This window comes from Budorcas taxicolor, chromosome 21, assembly GCF_023091745.1.
Source record: "Budorcas taxicolor isolate Tak-1 chromosome 21, Takin1.1, whole genome shotgun sequence".
NCBI classification, from domain to species: domain Eukaryota; kingdom Metazoa; phylum Chordata; class Mammalia; order Artiodactyla; family Bovidae; genus Budorcas; species Budorcas taxicolor.
In genome coordinates this window covers 50,491,445-50,511,107 of record NC_068930.1, presented here as the reverse complement: position 1 = coordinate 50,511,107, position 19,663 = coordinate 50,491,445, and the positions used below count along the sequence as shown (strand labels likewise).

Here is a 19,663-nt window from a genome sequence, read left to right as displayed (position 1 = left end):
TGTCCATGGGATTTTCCAGGCAAAAATACTGGAGTGGGTTGTCATTGCCTCCTCCAGGGGATTTTCCCGACCCAGGGATCAAATTCGCATCTCCTGCGACTCCCGCATCAGCAGGCAGATCCTTTAGCTCTGCGCCACCTGGGAATTCCAAATGTTCTAATCATGGTGATCACCTGGGTAATTCTTCCCCCTCCCCCCGCAAAAAACTTGTTTCAGTTTGGTCCACGGCTTCGGAGAGGGCTCCAGGGTGGTTAAAAAGACTACCTCCTGGCTGCACAGAGAGGCTTCAAGCGGAAGCCCTGACATCAGAGGGTCTCCCCAAAGGAAGCTGGGCTTGGAGGCTCCCAGTCCTGCCTAAGGGTGAGACTTTCAAAGAGATACTTGACTAGCCCAGTCAGCCTATAGAGGTTAGTCACCTGGTCTCCCATCTTCTTGATGAGTTTCACCTGCTCTTCCACGAAGCGGCTTTCCAGGAAGTCGGAGGTGGAGGACTGGTGGGCTGAACCTAGGCTACGCAGATTTGAAAGGGCCTGGTCGAGGCCCTTCTGCCTGGGCATGGCGGCTTCCATAGTGTCCTGGGTTTTACCCCAGTCATTTTGAGATGGCTTTTGCACGTCCTGGAAGACTGCTTCGCAGCAGTACTGGTTTTGCATTTTCAAGAGATGCTTGGCACCCTGGCGCTTCTCCTCACCCAGTTCACGGAAAAGGTGGTCCCACGCCCTTCAGAACCACATCCTCCCGGTGGAAACAGAAGTCCGGAGAGAGGTAGGTATGGGAGGCCTGTAGGTGTATATTGACGGTGGCCTCCACCTCGGTGGAATAATTCTGACGACCTGGAAGCTCATGGTGATCGGTAATAAGGAACTAAGCTCAGAGAACTGGCTGGTTCCAGTGGCCAAAGATGGCTGATTGGCTGATTCTGAAGGTTGCAACTGTTGAAAAGGATGGAGGGTGGTCTGAGGCTGGAGCAAGGGGTGTCCCTGGGGTCTGTTCTGTCCATATATTGTTGAAACAAAGGACAGAGCTGCAGGACCAATGAGTGCACTACTGGATAATTCTTTTCATGAGATAGTTCATGCCATGATCAACTAACAAAATCTTCACCACATCCTGAGAGGTACATGCGGGGGGTGGGGGTGGGGTGTTGCTTTATAGTTAATTAAAATAAGAAAGAAAGAAAAAAAGGATGGCACAAATGGTGAAAATCTGTTGTATGTTAAACTGTTAGTCTCTGGATCATTGGAGGTTTTATATCATCACCTTAAAAATCTAATGACAATATTTTCACCTGGAATATTTACCAAGGGACATGTGCATGTTTAGTCGTTCAGTTATGTCTGACTCTTTGCGACCCCATGGACTATAGTCCTCCTGGCTCCTCTGTCCATGGGATTCTCCAGGCAAGAATGCTGGAGTGGGCAGCCACTCCCTTCTCCGGGGCTCCAGGGAATCTTCCTGACCCAGGGATTGGGCCGAGGTCTCCCGCATTGCAGGCAGATTCTTTACCATCTGAGCCACCAGGGAAGTCCTTACCAAGGGATAACCTCTTTTAAAAACTGAGTAGAATACATATGTAGGGGATGCTTCCTGTTTTAACTGTCTACCTTAATAAAGAAGCTTTCTTGTTTCCCTAGAGAACTCCCAAGTAAACACCTCGAGTTTCCTTGGGAAACTTCAGTGAAAAGTATCTCATTGTAGTTCACTCAAACTAATAGATGACTCTGTTTTCTGTATCTCTTCTGACTTCTATCTATACCTCCTGACTTCACTGGGCCTTCTCTTTGGGGATCTCCTCACTCCCACATCCGGTTGTCTAATTCCTTTTCCTCATGCAAGTCCTAGGTTAAATGCTGTCTCCTCCATGAAGCTTTCTGTTGTCCTACTAAGAAGGAATCTGTTCCTCTTCTGAACTGTGAAAGCAACTTGTCTTTCAGCCTCTCTTTTGTTTTTATATATTTCGTCACCCTGAGTAACTGTAGACATCTTGGGAGGATCCAGTCTAAACCAATTTACTGCCTTACACATTGTGAGTATACAATAAATACCTCTTGAGTGAATAAATTTCACCTGCAAGATCCTTGTTATTGATCTATCATTGGTGGTGATTTAATTGCTAAGTTGTGTCTGATTCTTGAGCAACCCCATGGACTGTAACCTGCCAGGCTCCTCTGTTCATGGGATTTCCCAGGCATGAATACTGGAGTAGGTTGTCATTTCCTTCTCCAGGGGATCTTCCCGACCCAGGGGTAGAACCCAGGTCTCCTGCATTGCAGGTAGTCCTCTGCATTGCAGGCGGATTCTTTATCAACTGAGCCACCAGGAAAGCCCATTTTGATGGTGAAGAGCTGTAAACAACGAGCCCCCAAACTTTCAGGTACACACACAGGAAGTCCCTTGTGCTTCTGTTGTGCCTCATTCCTTGAGAAATAACCAGATTCCTACAAGTGCCCCTCTTTCTAAGGCAAGAAGGTTGTGTGTAATATAGGTGACATCATGGGCTTTCTCACTTTGTACCCTTGTTTGGTTAAAGATAAACTCTATAATGTCTATTTGCCATTCAGGTTATCAGGCAGGACTAGTCAGTTTATTTTAAAAATTATGAAAGCTAACTGAAAATGTTTGAGGGTTGTGTGCCAGATGTACTGGGGACTTTATAAACATTGTCTCATTTGATCATCTCAACATGACATGAGGGAGAAGCTATTATTACCCCCATGTCACTGGGAGGGAACTAAGCTGAGCAGCTGGATGGCTTTCCCACTTATATGCTACAATTCTGGGAAAGAGCAGGAGGATGACCAAGTTCTGTTTCAGTCCATAATCTGAGCTCTTAATACTTCTTCCTTTTCTCTAGCTTCACAGTTTTCTTTAACTCCTCTCCTAAGTGAACTTCCCATGGAACACTTGAACTCAGTGGGTATTTATACACCTTTATGGGAACTGCTTACCCAGAGCAAACCAAACTCTAGGGGCTCTGGGCAATAATGCTATGGATGTCAACCCAAAATAGCTTACCTAGAAATCTCATTTCTACCTAACTTATACACTGCGGGTGGTCCAGGGGGGCAGTTAGGAAATGAAAGGATGCTGAGTGAAGGCGCAGACATTTCTCTTGCTAGGAAGGTGCTGTCCCACAGTTGAACATGGAGATAGCTGATGCAGGGAGGTGGGCCCAGGTGTGAAAGAGATGTTCCCCTGGCCCGCCTAGGAGCTGTGGCTCTCAGCCTGGGATATGCCGAGATCCAGACGCCCTAAGCCCCAGTGTGTGTGCAAAGCAAATCGGTGCTGATACATGGAGCCCAGAACAGAGCTCCCAGAGAAGCATTTGGCTTGGTGTTAGGAGAGAAAGACCAGCAATGCCCTTTCCCCAACCCAAATTTTCCAACATGAAGGCAAGAGAAAAACCAACAGTTACTCAAAGCAACAGGTAAAAACCCATCTGGTAAACCCTGCCACAATATTTTCTTCAAGTTTTATTTATTGAACATTCATACTAGTGGTTCTCAAATTTTACGATGTAAAATTACCTGTATGCGTGCTTAGTTGCTCAGTCGTATCCGACTCTTTGAGACCCTTTGGACTGTAGCCCATCAGACTCCTCTGTCTGGGATTTTTTTCAGGCGAGAATACTAGAGTGGGGTACCATTTCCTTCTCCAGGGTATCTTCCTGAGCCAGCGATTGAACCCACATCTTCTGTGTCTCCTGCATCACAGGCAGATTCTTTACCCGCTGAACCAACACCTGGAGGGGGTGTGGTTATTAAAATGAAAAGACCCAGATCCTTTTCCTGTAAAATTTTGATTCTGTGAGTTTGGGGTGAGTTCCTGCACTCTGCATTTCAGACCACCCCCAGAAGGGAATCTCGTGTCCCTCATCAGAGAAGTAAATTCTGAGAAAATAAGCCTGAAAATCAGGCAAGTGCTGCAAGAGCTGATGTTCTGTGAGGTTATTTAGGATGAAGCTAATTAATGACAGTCTTTAGGAATGCTTGTCTTTGGAGAATTGGTGATGGCTGACAATGCCTTCAGCTACTGCCAGTAAGTTTCTCGCTCTTCAACAAGAAAAACTTGTTCTAGGGAAACTCTGAGACAGAACCAAGGGTGGGGTGAGGGACACAGAAGGCCTCCCTGTGTGGGTGAGAGGGCACACACCTGTGCCCTGGCTGATCTTAGCTGGGCAGGCCTCCCAGACACACTCTGCAGGAGGCAGGTCAAAGGACCCCTTAGCTTCGAGGAGGATCATTCTCTGAGGGAGGGGTCATCGAATCTGAAGTCTCAAACAGCAGATCATTCATTTGACAGTCATAGGGGCCTCTTCCGGATCCATGCTGTAGGTGTGGGCCTTGCACACACTTTTCTCTCTTCCTGGAAGGCCACTTTCCCTCAGCTTTGCCTGGTTAATTTTCTGCTTCCAGACCTGGCCTCCCTAATGAGGCAGTTCCCCCACGATATGCCTTCCTGATATCATTAACCTGGGAAATAGGATTCTTGATTCATGCCTGTCTCAGTTGTAAGCTCCATGAGGGCAAGGGCCAGGCTGTTTTATTGTTGTTTTTTCATTATTTTTAGCTCTGAGTCACTTATAAAAATAATTTGCTGAAGTCCAGTTTTTGGAGTTATTGCTACATTTAGCAATGTACCAGTTTAACAGAGTAAGTTATTTTTCTGTTATAAATTATACAGCCAGTTGTATTGGAGAGAATATTTTAAAAGCTTTTGATGATTTCCATGAAGATTTAGTTGATTGGTTTTAATTTTTTAGGGAATTTTAAGAATTTTAAGCATTTTAAGGAATATTGGATTGTTAAAAGCTAAGGATTATAGACTGGTTTAGCCTTTTAGAGTATATATCAAATATTCAAGAAAGAGTAATTAATAACCAGTAACCAAAACTTAGAGATTAGTACCCCAAATCTGACATTCATTCCCTTAAGTATGAAATTGCTGAAGAGGAATTCAGAGTAACTGAATTCACATGAAATGCAGGGATCTTAGACACTAATTGCTAGTCATATAAAATTAAGGTAATACGCCATTTGAAGGATTGGTGAAAGAATGTAAAAATGTTTAAAGAGGAATCCTAAATGATATTCAGAAAGATGGGGAAACTAAGTCAAGTGAAACAATCTCATCCTATGTGTAATGCTGAAATTTAAAAATTTAATCGCTAGAAACAAGTCTACCATGCCCCCAAGCAATTGTAAGTGATAGTAAGAGTGAAAGTCACTCAGTCTATGAGACCCCTTGGACTATACAGTCCATGGAATTCTCTAGGTCAGAATACTGGAGTGAGTAGCCTTTCCCTTCTCCAGGGAATCTTCTCCTAGGGATCAAACCCAGGTCTCCCGAATTGCAGGCAGATTCTTTACCAGCTGAGCCACAAGGGAAGCCCAAGAACACTGGAGTGGGTAGCCTATCCCTTCTCCAGGGGATTTTCCCAACCAGCCGGGCTCTCCTGCATTGCAGGTGGATTCTTTACTAACTGAGCTATCAGGGAAGCCTGAGCAATTGTAAAAAGATTATTAATTATGGTTATATTTGAAAAAAATTAAACAATTATGGAAATTAGAAGTATGCAGGTCAAGAAGCAACAGTTAGAACTGGATATGCAACAGTAGACTGGTTCCAAAACAAGAAAGGAGTATGTCAAGGTTGTATATTGTCACCCTGCTTATTTAACTTATATGCAGAGTACATCCTGAGAAATGCTGGACTGGATGAAGCACAAGCTGGAATCAAGATTGCCGGGGATCCCCATCAATAACCTCAGATATGCAGATGACACTACCCTTATGGCAGAAAGCAAAGAAGAACTAAAGAGCCTCTTGATGAAAGTGAAACAGGAGAGTGAAAAAGTTGGTTTAAAACTGAACATTCAGAAAACTGAGATCATGGCATCTGGTCCCATCACTTCATGGCAAATACTTGGGGAAACAGTGGCAGACTTGATTTTGGGGGGCTCCAAAATCACTGCAGATAGTGACTGCAGCCATGAAATTAAAAGATGCTTTCACCTTGGAAGAAAAGCTATGACCAACCTAGACAGCTTATTAAAAAGCAGAGACATTATTTTGCCAGCAAAGGTCCATCTAGTCAAAGCTTTGGTTTTTCCAGCAGTCATGTATGGATGTGACAGTTGGACTATAAAGAAAGCTGCATGCCGAAGAATTGATGCTTTTCAACTGCAGTGTTAGAGAAGACTCTTGAGGGTCCCTTGGACAGCAAGGAGATCCAACCAGTCCATCCTAAAGGAGATCAGTCCTAAATATTCATTGGAAGGACTGATGCTGAAGCTGAACCTCCAATACTTTGGCCACCTGATGCGAAGAACTGACTCACTGGAAAAGACCCTGATGCTGGGAAAGATTGAAGACAGGAAGTGAAGGGGACAACAGAGGATGAGATAGTTGGATGGCATCACCGACTCAATGAACATGAGTTTGAGTAAACTTTGGGAGTTGGTGATGGACAGGGAGGCCTGGTGTGCTGCAGTCCATGGGGTCACAAAGAGTCGAACACGACTGAGCAACTGAACTGAAGATTCAATTTTTATTTTCTAGCAATGGAAAACTAGGGTACTTTTACATGGTTGTAATGCATCAAAAAATCTAAAATAAAAGGGCACATGTGTTCAAAGTTGCATAAATGAAGTCAAGAGGCTCATAAGGGATTGGCAAGATTAAATGAATGGCAGAAGTTTAAATTTGATTTACATGTTACCATAAAACTGAAGTTTACAAAAAAGGATTTAAACCTTGGTTAAAATTTCTAAAAATACTAAAATGGTAGGTAAAACTAGAAATGAGCTTGGAAATAATGAAGCAACAGCATCATATACTGAAGCCAATATTCATCTTAGGAAACTGACAAAAATAATCCTAGAACGCTAAAGAGTTGACAGAACTGTAGATGAGTTAAAGAAATCTGTGTAAGGCTAAATATTTCTTTAAAAAATAACTAAAATTTTGGTAAAATATGACATTTTATGAATATAAAAATTTGTCTATGAGAAGATTAAAGTATCCATAGGTTTTGATACATTATGGTTCTTCAAAATGCTGCTATAAAAAGCCAATAAAAACTAACCAACTAAGACTATCCTATAAAAATTGTGTAAGTTGTATAAATAGTTAAACTTGTTTTGATTATTACATTTGGTAAATCTGACAAATTAGTGATTCGGTATTTGATCATTTGATGAATTAATTTTGCAGGATCGATTTTTGGCTAACTAGTCAATTTCTTTTCTACAGTTTCTTTTATTTGCCATTTCCAAAAACCTGTTGCTGTGCTTGATATGCAGAAGGTGCTCAATAAACAGTGGGGTGAATAAACGAATGAAGGAACTGCTGGTGGAGGTTGGGGGGAGGGGGAATATAAAGGCAAAGACCATCAGGGTTCTTGGTTTCAGGAAGCTTACCTTCTCTGTGGAGTGGTAGTTCAACTCTTTTCCTGTTACTCTTTATATGACTATAGGGTGACTTCATCTTTGTGTCGTACTTGTTCTTGATTCATTGGAGCAGGTTTACCCTACTGTTACACTTTATTTGATGTTTAAATGGAAATAGAATTTCATTCCACAGAGAGGTGAAGATCTTTTTTTTTCTTTTTAATGTTTATTTTTTCTTCTGTCCCCTCAACTCATCTCCTTGTCCATAATTAGAAGTGAAAGGAAATGAGGTAAAGGTAAACCCACCTTGAACTTAACAGAGTCGACAGATGACTCTAGGCCACGCAGACAGAGAGCCCGGCCCCTCGCGCACAGCCGGCGTCATCCTGAGCTCGTGGGGAGCGCTGTACAGTAAGAGCCAGAGGCTTTTCCTGTGCAGTGAGTTGGAATTAAACATGCTAATTTGAGGTCTCTTTCAAGTATTTTGTTTAACTCCATTGGCCTTTAATTCCTTTATATTGCATCATTTAATGTAATGTTATTTATATATGAAGCATGTTATGCTTATTAACCAATGTGCAAAAATCCAAAGTACAGATTTTCTGTAATGGGCTAATTACAGGACTTTAAAGCCACCTACTGAGTTTTGCTGAGCCTCACAACAGGTTCACTGAACTGGATAAATTTATTCAAACGTGTGGAAATGAACCCCATTCTATGTGCAACGGTACTGGGAAAACACACAAATTATACCTCAATACCAGTTTAATGGGTCAAACAGTGAACCTGAATACTGAACTTATCTACATCTTAAACTAGTGGGGAGGCCTGTGGTAAGAAAGGGACATGCCCATTCAAGGGAGTTTCTCCCTGTTTGTAAACAGTGGTAATAAAACAATAAGCCTGGCAATTAGGAGCCAGTTCTCCACACTCAGGAAACAGAGGTGGGTTGCCTTCCAGTGACCTTTGAAAATACACAACTTTCATAATCCAACCTGAGTGGAATGGAGTGACGAAAGCTCGGCAAACACATCTCAAGCACAGCCCTTTAATCTTTGCTGTGGAGAACGAGAGGCGCCTTTTCTTGTGTCATGGTTTAGGAAGAATTCAGCACAGGGTGTTTATAGACACACAAATAAATATGTGGTGGAATTAAACACTCCAAACCAGCTTTTTACCCCTGAGCTTGATCAAACCAACAGGGTAAGCTGATCATGTTAGTATTAATTCTTCATGAATCCATTCTTAAATGAATTTTTTTTTTTTTTTTTGCATTTGAGAGTTTCAGAGGACTTTATACTCAAACTTCATAGCACCATAATTAGAATTATTATCCATTATAAGAACATAAAAATTGGTTGGGGGTAGGGGTAGGAGAAGAAAACAGAGGCTAGACAGAGGTTTGAGAACCTTGTCGGGGACAGAGTTGAAAGAAAAGACCCTGCTATGTTGCATTATGACCAATGGCAGTACTGTTTTCCAGTAGATAAGTAAACACACATACATACGTACTCTTATATGATCATTTATATCCCTTAGCTGAAGATGGACGTTGCTTTTATTATTTAATAGATTCCAGTAGTAGATCTATTAATTTTGTCATGAAAGGGAAAAGAAGGTCATTTCCAAGCCTGAAAGAGTTCCAGTCTTATCCTCAGGGCACCTTATTTACAACGTACAATCCACCCAGTGGCTGACAGTTGGGTGTTGATAACCTAATTCATGGCCATCTTTTTAGGGAGATGCCAGTACGTCAGCTCTCAAAGCAAAGAGCCTGGGTTTTCAGAGCTCTCCCAAAGTGCCATGTATACCAATGAAAAGAGTTCTCCAGGAAATGAGGTGTGACGCAGGTCAGCTTCGCCAAGACTCTCGGACCAAGAAATAAGAATTTAAATATGAAATACTAAAATTTAACACATGACTGAAACAAAATAAATGGTGTACCAGTGAAAGCATTTGAGGTAATTAATCAATGCTGTGTTTGTACATATCATTAAATATATTATACTCAGTTTAGATTTGATTTCTATGCTCCTTTTATAAAGAGTTAAAAGAAAATACATTTGAATTCATGCTGATACCGAAAACATGCTCCTAGCTTCTAGTTTTTTTTTGGATTTCAAATCATTTCCATTAACAAACAGCTATTTGCCCTCTAATAAAATATGTCATTATGCTTTATTCACATCGCACAAAAGAATCACTGAAAAATCGCCCCAATGATGGCCAATAATTACACATTTTGCTCCTGTGCTAGCGATGAAGAAATCTGTTCATTGGAGAAAGCAGGTGCTGGGGCATCAAGCTAATAGTCAATGTGAGCCGTGGTAATTAGCCACTGCGATTGCTAAAATTAACAATTAGCTAACATGCAATTCTCTTTTTTGCAGGCTGCAGTTTACTTTGTATAATCCTTGCATGTTCTTAGTAATTATTCTGACAGCTTATTATTTTTATTTTTTCTGGTTTGAACACAGCTTTAACATTTGCATTGGGCAACCCAAATGTTCAACAGGCAGGGACGAAACAACTGCTTGACTAGGCATTTTTCTGAGGCCACATTTGGTGGTTTTCTTAACTTTTCCTGGTTGGGGAGGGGAGTGGTTAGGAGTGAGAGCTCTGATTCTTTCACAGCTATTGTCTTCTCCCCTCAGGCCTTCCTCCAGGGCAGCACACACGGCATCCCCGAAGCTTTTAGAGGGAAAACTACCCAGTCAGCGGCAATTTAGACTTGAGGGAATGACTCCGGGGATGAAGTGCCACAGTCAAGCTAGTCAAAACATCTTCTTTTAATTCTTCTTCCCTGGAGCGTGTCTTTGGTTAATACATTCGCTGCCCCCAACATGATACCCTCCATCTCCCCTTTTTGAGGGAGAAAATGTAGCATTCTGTGTGGATTGTTCTTGTTGGGGGCTATCAGTTTAGTCGCTCAGTCGTGTCTGATTATTTGCGACTCCAGGCCTCCCTGTCCATCACCAATTCCCGGAGCTTGCTCAAACTCATGTCCATCAAGTTGGTGATGCCATCCAACCATCGCATCCTCTGTCATCCCCTTTTCCTCCTGCCTTCAATCTTTCCCAGCATCAGAGTCTTTTCCAATGAGTCAGTTCTTCTCATCAGGTGGCCAAAGTAGTGGAGTTTCAGCTTCAGCATCTGTCCTTCCAGTGAATATTCAGGACTGATTTCCTTTAGGATGGACTGGTTCGATCTCCTGTTTGGGAGGCTATGCACTGAGATAGTATTGCTGGAGCCTTCTAGTGGAATAAGTCTGATGAAGCCTCAGCCTACATGTGAAGGGAAAAAGAAAAATTAAACAGCAAGGGAGTAATTTGTTTCCAGAAGACCTCTGGGAGGTGAGATGTGATGAAAGCTCTTGTAGCATTTAAGTAAGATAAACTGTGGCAATGACTTCAGCGAACTACTCTTCCAGACTGTGTTTGTTTCCTATTGTTGTTCAGTTGATAAGTCATGTCTAACTCTTTGCAACCCCATGAACTGCAGCACTCCAGCCTTCCCTGTCCTGTGGGATCTCCCTGAGTTTGCTCAAACCCCTGTCTATTGAGTCAGTGATGCCATCCAACCATCTCATCCTCTGTCGCTCCCTTCTCTTACCCAGCATCAGTGAGTTGGCTCTTCTCATCAGAGGTCTGGAAGGGGTCACACTGGGCTAGAATCAAGGTGTCACTAGGGCTGCATTCCTTTCCTCACCTTTTCCAACTTCTAGAGTCTACCCACACTCCTTGGGTTGTGTCTCTTCAGAGCCACGTTTTCTCTCACTGTTCTTCGGTAGTCATGTTTCCTTCTGACCACGAGTGGGAAAGAGTCTCTAGTTTTAAGGATCTATGTTATTACACTGGGCCCACCTGGATGATCCAAGATCATCTCCTCATCACAAATCCGTAACTCAGTCATATCTGCAGCATTTCTTTTTCCATGTAAGGTAACCCATCCACAGGGTCAGGGGACATCTTTGGGCGGGGAGGGGGGCATTATTCTGCCTGTCACGCAACCCATGCAAAATATACATACGGTAGGTAAGTTTCTATTTCTCTACAGCTGTGAGTCATTGCACATTTAATGTCAGGGAACTGGATTATTGAGGAGTGGTGGGCATTGGATTTCTATAGCTTCCACAGAAAATAACTCTGTATGGCCCTTCTGTGCCAGGTGTCTTAACTAACACAGAGCCAGCATAGGTCAGGCTTTGTCCTGTCCCTCCCTCCTAGGCTCCTGAGTTTGGAGGGCCTTTTCAGCCTGTTAATAAGAGGGCTGCCTCTTAGAGCATGGACATGGCCAGGCTAAGAGCTATCATCATGTGTTCTGTGCTTTATTATGGTGTTGGGCTATAACATGCTGCTTTACTGTGTGAATGAGTGACATGGATTGCTGTCCACAGAAACTCTGAATAATAGGAAGAAACACCACCCGCTGTAGCCCTGACTTCTAAAATGTAGTGATGGGCGAGGCAAAACTCTGGTGGAAGTTCAGGCCATCCAAGATGGCTGTTCTCTTGCTCTCTGTGCATCCCTGCTTTGCCCAGAACCTGCTTCACCTACACCTTACTCACCTGACTGACTCTTACCTATTTGCCCCTGCCTCAGCTGGTGATTATCCTAGCTTTAGCTCAGAACTCTCCAATGCTTATCAAAGGGTTGGTGAGGGGCATGCAGCTTGCTGATTTCCACGGTAACCGATGTGCCAATCTGATATCAATTTCCCCAACTGGTAACCACCCCATGCTGCAAGGAGCGAGGACGGCCACCATGTTCTGCCCACAGCCTGGCCACCAGCAGCACACGGGGGTGGTGAGGTGTTGCTTCAGGACCTGCTTCTGACATGTAAGCTCCCCCTAAGTTTTAAACCACTGATATCTCTATCACTGGTTGCCAAGCTTGTTCTTTGGTCTTGGGAGCTGGGCAAGGACAGGCCTGATAGCCCTGCAGGGTGCAGCCCAACAGGCAGATTTCTGGGAAGTGCTGAGACCCCATCTGTGTAGGGTATGAGCCAGTTGTTGGGGCTCAGAAGGGCTTCTGCAGACATGAGGATAAGCCTGGGGAATCGGACCTTGGGGCTGGCTGTGGGCTGCAGAGGCTGAGGAGGGCCAGGCTTCGGAGGAGAGGTCAGGGAGGTGAGCAGTGGCAGAGGCTGGGGCCAGACTTGTGGTGGTGAAACATAGCAACGTGTTGTTTGTTTAAACGGGAGGAAATTGGAATGAGCAGAGTCTGCCCAGAAGAGTGAAGCAGGCAGGAATCAAACATCCAGAGAACAACCTGCTACCGAGTTGAACTGAGGTGAGACCTCACCCAGTCCCAGATGTTCCTGGTCAGGCAGCAAAAGAGGTGGGGGTGCTGAGATGTACCTTGGCTTAAGAAAATCTCCTCTCCGAAACAGAAAGGCATTGAATTTTTTGCTTTACAAGATAATTCATCAAATTGGTTGTTGGTATAGTGAGCTCCTCTGGTATACCTGAAACAGAATTCTAACCACAGAAATTGTACTGCCCACTCCCCAAAACATAGCTGTTGTATAAAGCGAGCCTCACACACAAGCGAAGATTCTTGAAAAATAGCAGACCAAGGGAAATTTGGAGCCAGAGCTTAAGAATGTTTTGCTAAAGATTTTAAGGGGTTTGCCCCAGCTTGAGAGACTGGCCAAGATGTAGAGATGATGTTTTCAGTGGTGTAGCAAGGTCATAAGAATGATAGCAATAAAGTTGGGGAATGTGTTTAAGGAAATATGTGTTCTAATAAGGAGGCATCTACCCAGAGGACTGTCCTTTTTTCACACAAGAACAATTGTAGCTTCCATAGAGGAGCTACACTGGCTTGGAGCAGGTGGACCACCTTCATTCTCCGTGACCCCCACTGTTTTTCACTGCTGGCTTCTTAACAGTATTTAGGTAGTATTTATTATTGATTTACAGATGCCAAGCCACACTGTGTTAGAACATAGTTTTAAGTTCCCAGAGGCAGGCCCAGTAGACTTGGGAATAGTACCTAGACTTCCTAGAATTGTACTCTGAAGCTGGTGTCTTTGGGCTGTGTGTGCACAGTATTGGGGTGAGAGTGGAGTGCAGAAGGTGGTAGGGTAGGCAGGGAGGGATATGGCAAGGGAGAGGCTGGTATTTAGAAAACAGTCATATATGCTTCTCAAGGGGTGAGGGCCCGTGCAGCCCCGGGACTTGGGCATCACAGAAGATTCTTAAAGACAGGCTTCAGTGAATAAAAATTATTGAACCGGTGCTACCTGGTGGTGAGGGATAGCTGAGGAAAGGGAAACTGTTAAGAGTCAGTATGTTGTTGTTTAGTCACTAAGTCATGTGTGTCCAGCTCTTTGTGACCCCCATGGACGGCAGCATGCCAGGCTCCTCTGTCCTCCACTAACTCCCAGAGTTTGCTCAAATTCATGTCCACTGAGTCGGTGGTGCTGTCTAACCATCTCATCCTCTGCCACCCGCTTCTTCTTCTTCTTCTTCTTTTTTTTTTTTTTTGCCTTCAATCTTTCCCAGCATCAGGGTCTTCTCTAATAAGTTGGCTCTTCACATCAGGTGACCAAAGTATTGGAGTTTCAGCTTCAGCATCAGTCCTTCCAATGAATATTCAGGGATGATTAAAGAAAATGGAAGAACAGGGAGCTAAGTAGCCAAGAAAGAGACTACTCTCCTCAATTTAGATTTGTAAGTGAGGTAAGCAGTCAAGTTTATTTTTGGTAAAATTACTTATGTGCCTATCTGTCAAGTGCAGCATAGGACAGAAATCATAGTTCCTCAAGTTCTCCAGCATAAGAAGCTTTAGACCCAGCCTAGAGCACTTTACCGGGGAATGCCATGCCTCACAGATTGTAACCAGAACCACCCCACCTTTGCCCACCACCTGCACGCGGCTCTGCCATCATCCTTCAGCCTCATTCTCTCACACTGTACACCGGGATGTAGTTCACTATTACATGGGGTGGCAGTGGAAGTTGGGTAGGTCACCTTAGGGAACGATGGCAGTAGAAATGTATTATGAGTCCGTTGAAATCGATGGTATCCACTTCAGGACAAAATGTCAAGTAGAAAGAAGAATAGCATGGAAGAGGATGTAGGGGTGTGGTGTGTGTCTGTATTTTCTAGGGACCCTCAGAAAATGTTTGCTCTTGGTTCTTTGTCATTTGGTGGTGTTCCCAGTGTTCATCGGCACTTCGCTTCCTCCTCTTTCATTCAGTACGTAGTTTGGTAAGTTTGCATTTGCCCCTTGTTTCAAGCCAGGGTGACAGAACAATGCTTTGTCTATGGGTTCCATTTTTCCAAGGCACTCTTTGCCACTCTCTTTCCTTCCTCCCAATTACTGATCTCAGGTCAAGATAGCCAGCATTCTGTCATATCCTTAGTAATGTTCTGCACATCTTGAGGTTCCCTAGGTATGGAGGTCACTGGGTTCTTACCTGATCCATGGCTTATCAGTCAGTGACTAGTGGGCTGCTTCTTATAGACTGCCCAAATCCTGAAGATATGTTGACTTCACAATAAAGCCATACGAGGGGCGACATCATTGCAAAACTTGACCACTATGGAAACAGGAAATACCACTTACATTAGAGCAGGGAAAAAAGAACCTAGCATCAAAACTTTAGGCTTGGGTTCACTAAGTCCATGTGTCCTAATCCTAATTTAGGTACGATCTGGGCAGTGTTGACCGCAGGCTAAACATTACAATAGCTCAGTGAGACGCCGAGTCCTGTCATACAATAAAATACTATTGATTTTATGTCTCTCAATAAAACATTAAGCAGTCCAGGATTTTATTGAGACTTCTAAATGTGGAAATCTAATTTTAAATCTTACCCATTAAATGTCTCTACACTAGTGTTTTGGATGATCTAACGAGTGGCACCATTTATAGGCCATAAGGTTATAATCTGAATTTGTGAACTGTAAAGAAAGTACCAGTATGCTGACTAACTAATGAGCTTTTTAATGATGGGAAATAGATAAAGCTTAAAATGCGGAATGCTTATCAAGGACCTCAGACAATAGCAAAGTGGAGCAATTTAGAAGTACTTACCAGTGCTACTGCTGTGACAGTGAGAAGTGAACTATTTTCTTTCATTTTAAAGCACTGCTTTTCATACATGGGAGTAATTTCTATATTTTCTTAACTAAAATTAAATGTCCTGATATAATCCCCTTTTCAATAGAGTTCAAAATATAAATAACCTATTGATGACACTTGTGATAAAGTGAAAGAAAATGCCTTTAAAAGCAGGGAAATATCTGAGTATCAGCATGGGATGGTGGTTGAGACTTCACTCAGGGAAGCTCTTCCTTGCAGCAGCTTTAAACACAGGCGTGCTGCCTGGCGAGGACAGTGGGCCCTGGTTGGGCTGACCCAGCATCACCACCACAGGTGATTTACAGCAAGTGTGGACTTCCACAGAGAGTGTCTGAGGCTTGCCTGTGACTGCCTTTGCCCTTGTGTTCTGCAGCATAAAAGGAATTCATGTAATAACACGTTCTTTTATAGAGGCTCTATCTCAGGACTGCAGAACATGGCAGCCGGACATCTCTGGGATATGGGACCAGCCTAGGAAAGGTGAACCATTTCAGAGCACCCGGGTCCACACGCTGCTCTTGGAGTCTGAATGTGCACCCTCCTTGATTTAAAAACTCCAAGCCCAGGAACTTCCCTGGTGGTCCAGTGGCTAAGACTCCTGGTTCCCAAGGCAGGGGAACCAGTTCGATCCCTGGTCAGGGAACTAGATTCCACATGCTACATTAGGCAACTAAGACCCAGTGCAGCCAAATAAATAAATAAAAGCCAAAAAATCATAAGGAGATGGATCCACCAATTAAAAAGAAAGTCTAAATTTCCATGTTGTTGTTTAGTCACTAAGTCTTTTGCAACCCCATGGACTGTAGCCCGCCAGGCTCCTCTGTCCATGGAATTCTCCAGGCAAGCATACTGGAGCGGGTGGTCTGACTTTCCTTCTCCAGGGCATCTTCCCAACCCCGGAGTAGAGCTTGTGTCTCCTGTATTGCAGGCGGATCCTTCACCACTGAGTCACAGGGGAAGCCTCCAGAATTCCCATGACCGGAGAGTAAAGCAAAGTCTGGGTTATGCTGTCGTGATGGGACTCTGTGTGTTGTTGCTGCCATTGTTGTTAATAAGGAACTAGACTGAGCCTGTCTTTTCCTTCTCAGGAAGTGTGATTTCTTTTTTTTTTTTTTAATAGTTTAATGTATTTTAATAGCAAACTTACAGGAACAGCACAGAAGACAGACAACATTACAAACATTGCTTGCATGTAGGACAACTCAGTTAGAAAAGTATAGTGAATGGATGGAATCTACTGCATGATAAAAATGCTACAAACACCATTTAGTTACAGTCAATAAGAAATTTACTTGTTTTAAAAAAATCCAAATGCTGGCATTGTCCAGAAAAATTTAACAGGTTTATTTATAATTGTTATAAAGTTGAACTGCTGAAACTTGTTCACTGAAACATTTTGACTTTCATTAATGCTTTATGTCCCCACATTTATATTAAAAATTCACACACAAATGAAAATGGAAAAACTCCCAATACCTGATTTCTGTCCCCTGTTTTCCACTTGGAATCATATACTTAGGTACCTTTTGACCCCATGGGAAAAAAATATCTAACGTTCAGAACTACCAATAACAGGAAGAAGAGAATTTTTTTTTTTTTTAAAGAATGAAATGTTTCCCATCATAGTGGATTCTTAAGCACATTCTCCACGTATGTGGCGTGCTAGCTGGATGTCTTTTGGCATAATTGTTACACGTTTCGCATGGATAGCACACAGGTTGGTGTCTTCAAAAAGGCCAACCAGATAGGCCTCACTTGCCTTCAATAGCTGCACTCTGGAAGCGCGGATCTGTTTTGAAGTCCTGAGCAATTTCCCGCACCAGACGCTGGAAGGGAAGTTTGCGAATCAGAAGTTCAGTGGACTTCTGATAACGTCTAACTTCACGGAGTGCCACAGTACCAGGCCTGTAACAATGAGGTTCCTTCACCCCTCCAGTAGAGGGCGCACTCTGGCGAGCGGCTTTTGTAGCGAGTTGCTTCCTCGGTGCTTTACCACCGGTCGATTTGCGGGCAGTCTGCTTTGTACGAGCCATGGTATAGAGACCTCCTTACTTACCCGCCTTCTCCTTCGGCTGGAGCTCGGCGAGCTAGAGGCGGTGCTGGCGTTGCAGAGCGACGGCGGCGCGGCGGCAGCTGCGAACACAATTGCCAGGAAGTGTGATTTCTAGCTGGTTCATTTAATTACTCTCTATTGGACAATGGAAAGGTCCCCAGAGAGTGGGGCTTTCACGGTATTTGACGCATGACACAAGCCTCCTGGCCCTGACAGTGTCAATCCGCTATAGGAAACAGAAGTGGAAGGAGCAGTGAGGTAGCAAATCCCAGGGTATTAATTGCTAGAGGTGGTGGGGTCTGGTGGCAAGCATGTCTTTGGTGTGTCAGCCCTGAGTTTGAATCCCAGATCTACAGCTGCCTGCAAGTTGCTTGACCTCCAAGAGCCTTGGTTCCTTTGTCTTATGAGTATGAAGACCAAGCCCAAGCCGTGTTGGTTTTGTTTGTTGATTTCAAAAGATAAGACAGGAAGATGTCATTGAGTAAGGTCCTTGCCAGAAGCCACCTGGCCCTGGATTCTCAGCCAGGATAACTCTGCATTGCCTCCTGTTTCAAACTCACTCCTCCTCCTCACTTCTTAACTTCCTCTATTAGCTTTTTTCCCCCCCAGTTATCTTTTGGCCATGCCATGTGACTCGCAGGATCTTAATTCTCTGACCAGGGCTTGAAAGTGCCTAGTCCTAACCACTGAACTGCCAGAGAATTTCCTCCTTCTCTTTATTCCCCTTTCCATCCTGAAAATCTTCTTTGATTTGAAAACAAATCACCCAAAACTTGCCACTGTTTATTTCAAGATTTTTTGACCAGTAAAATGAAAGTTCTCTCCCGTCACTCAATTATAATCTACACTTGGATTTACTTGCCTTGATATTATTCAGTCACTAACTCTTGATATTATTCAGTGTCTGACTCTTTGTGACCCCATGAATTACAGCACTGCAGGCTTCCCTGTCCTTTACTATCTCCTGGAGTTTGCTCAAACTCATGTCCATTGAGTCAATGATGCCATCTAGCCATCTCATCCTCTGTCATCCCCTTCTCCTTTTCCTCTCAATCTTTCCCAGCATCCATGGCCAAAGTACTGGAGCTTCAGCATCAGTCCTTCTAATGAATATTCAGGGTTGATTTCCCTAATGACTGACTGGTTTGATCTCCTTGCAGTCCAAGGGACTCTTGAGAGTCTTCTCCAGCACCACAGTTCAAAAGCATCAATTCTTCAGCGCTCAGCTTTCTTTATGGTCCAACTCTCACATCCATACATGACTACTGGAGAAACCATAGCTTTGACTATACAAAACTTTGTTGGCAAAGTGATGTCTCTGCTTTTAAATATGCTGTCTAGGTTTGTCATAGCTTTTTCTTCCAAGGAGCAAGCATCTTTTAATTTCATGGCTGCAGTCACCATGATTTTGGAGCCCAAGAAAATAAAATCTGTCACAGTTTACATTTTGGGAAATGGATTTTGGAGCCCAAGAAAATAGAATCTGTCACTGTTTACATTTTTCCTTACTTGCCTTAGACGAAACCTTAAGTCAGGATTCCCAGCTAAAACAAAACAATCAGCTACATCTGAATTTCAGATAAGCAAGAAATAAATTTGCAGTCTAAGTATGTTCTGCATAATATTGGTATTTTTATTTGCTAAATCTGTCAACCCTAGTTAACTCAATGTGCGCTAAGTTCTCCATGATAATATCTTGACTTTGTTACTTTCACATCTTACCAATCCCCAGATTGTATTTCTTGAATTGTATCTTATAAATTTGCATGTCTATAATCAGACTCATATAATGCAGAGAGGCACCATTTGTATGCTTATTCTGCTTTGCTTTTACTGGCTCTTCTCGTTCCATGTGTCTCTGCTGTATGGCCTAGATGTGAGTTTTGTAGGAGGGGGGTACAGGGGTGGAGCCAAAATCAAGGAAGACATGGAGGGCGTCTATACTCTGTGAAATTTCATATAGTTATACATACAGTGCGGTCAGATCCTAGCACCACAAACTGGGCCCATTTCTCCTCTTTTTCCTGTCCCCACAGCTACAAGGGCAGGCTGCTGGGCACCTAATGGAGCGTTAAAAGAGGCCATTCCTGCAGGAGGCAGGGCTCCTGTGGGTTTGTGGATAGAATA

At 43.4% G+C, this 19,663-nt stretch overlaps 1 pseudogene; it reads right to left on the bottom strand.

Moving 5' to 3' along the window:
- Nucleotides 1-305: 305 nt before the first annotated feature.
- Nucleotides 306-17,516, bottom strand: LOC128066483 (ferritin light chain-like; annotated as a pseudogene).
- Nucleotides 17,517-19,663: the final 2,147 nt, after the last annotated feature.